The sequence below is a fragment of the Tupaia chinensis genome, unplaced genomic scaffold (genome assembly GCF_000334495.1).
Source record: "Tupaia chinensis unplaced genomic scaffold, TupChi_1.0 Scaffold000313_1, whole genome shotgun sequence".
Classification (NCBI taxonomy): domain Eukaryota; kingdom Metazoa; phylum Chordata; class Mammalia; order Scandentia; family Tupaiidae; genus Tupaia; species Tupaia belangeri.
The window spans coordinates 2,950,496-2,952,275 of NW_006159806.1; the positions used below are offsets into that span (position 1 = coordinate 2,950,496).

Genomic DNA, 1,780 nt, shown 5'->3' on the forward strand with positions numbered 1-1,780 from the left:
TTCATGACAAACAGCATGTTTAATGAACTGGCAGCAGAGATATTTGGTCAAAGAAAGGCAGAGGAACTTTGTCCTTTAAGAATTAGAACTGAGGGGCTCCATAATCATCTGGCATCCGCTCAATGTTGTATCTATGGTTAGAACTGTGTAGATAGGAACTCCTGGGGTCTCCCGGATTCTTCCTTTAAGGTCTCGGTCAGTTGTGGCCACGATGTAACACTTGTGCTGAGTTACTCTCTGTACTAAGCAGTCATCTGCATAGGTTCCTTTATGTATGCATGGTAATCGTTCAAATCTTGGATCCTTAGTGATCCTTAGAGCCACTCGATATTTTTGCCCCAATTTTTCAATTTCAGCCATTACACAGTCAGTTATACAGGGATACACTTGGCATAGACAGTCCATCATCGACTGCACTAAGTCCAGTTTGGCTTTAATGGAAAAGTTAATAAAGTTGGCATCTACCAGGATGTGGTAAGGTGGACCCAGCTGTGTATTATATTGAAAGAATAAGTAGGAAGGGTGTTGGGGGACGTCTCTTTCCTTCAGCATGCTAGGATCTTTCTTTTCTTTCTTTTTAGGTTTTAATCTATCCTTTTCTTTAAGCCTCTGATCTCTGAGACTGAGCATTCGCTTCATGGTCGCATACTTTCTCGTTTTCTTTTGTTTCCCCATGCTCACGCCACACTCAGGTTTCTTCCGGAATCACCTGCAAAAACCTCTTCAAAAAAAGAAAAGTCACCAACTCTATATTATCATGAGCAATATTAAATGTTCTACTGGGTTGAAGTTCTTGCCAAATTTGGAGAAAATTTAGTAATCTTATAAATTTGATTTAGACATGTCTCTGAAAGTTGTATTTTGGACAAGGTATCATCTTGCCAGTCTTCTGCTCACAGAGAGGGAATTCAGAATGGGTGAGAATACAGCCTTCCTGAGGCAAACTAGTGTGGAGAGAGTGAAGGTAATCAAGAACCACAGTACACAATTTTAATAACAAACTATCTCTGTCATGAAAAATTTTTTTCTTTTATTTTTCAGAAAGCATGGATGATCACTGAACAGAGAGAGTCAGACAGATGGACAGACAGTGAGGGACAGTGAAAAGGTACCCCCTGTGGGGAGTAGTCATGCCAAATTACCCTCATGGGGAGGTGGTCATGCCATAATCCCTTCTCCATTTTGGGCACGTTAGCACATATGTGTGTGTGTTTCTCAAGATGCTGGATCTAGAACTTGAACTGTGGAGCTGGCCGTGTGAGATCCAGCTGCCTTAACCACCCAGCCATGATCTGGCTCTTTGTCACCTACATTTCTAAACTTTAGTGACATTCAATGATGTGAACCATAACTAGTTATCAAATTGGGCATTATATGCTCTAGACATAATTACTAGATTTGAGGGGATATACTGCTCAAATTTTAAAGAAGTGGAGAAGACTGGAAGATGATTGAAGTTGGAGGTTGTAATTCCTTTGATAAGGAAGGAAGGGACTGAGGGCAGGGAAACCAAATTAAACTTAGAGATATTTACACAAATTGAACCTACTGTAAAGACTTTGATTTTCTAAGGACATTTCCTGTAGATTTAAAAAGGTGATATTTTTACATTTGTATTGTTGCTCTCTACGTGACTTAGTCATTTCAGGATGCTATAACAGAATAACAATGAATGAGTGGCATATAAAGAGCAAATTTTTTTTCTCACTATTTAGGAGGCTAGAAGTCAGAGATCAAAAATGCAAGCATCATCAGGTGCTAGTCAGGACTCCTTTCCAAA

At 39.7% G+C, this 1,780-nt stretch overlaps 1 pseudogene; it reads right to left on the reverse strand.

Annotated features, from left to right (window-relative positions):
- Positions 1–82: 82 nt before the first annotated feature.
- On the reverse strand, positions 83–708 carry LOC102491586 (rRNA-processing protein FCF1 homolog pseudogene; annotated as a pseudogene).
- Positions 709–1,780: the final 1,072 nt, after the last annotated feature.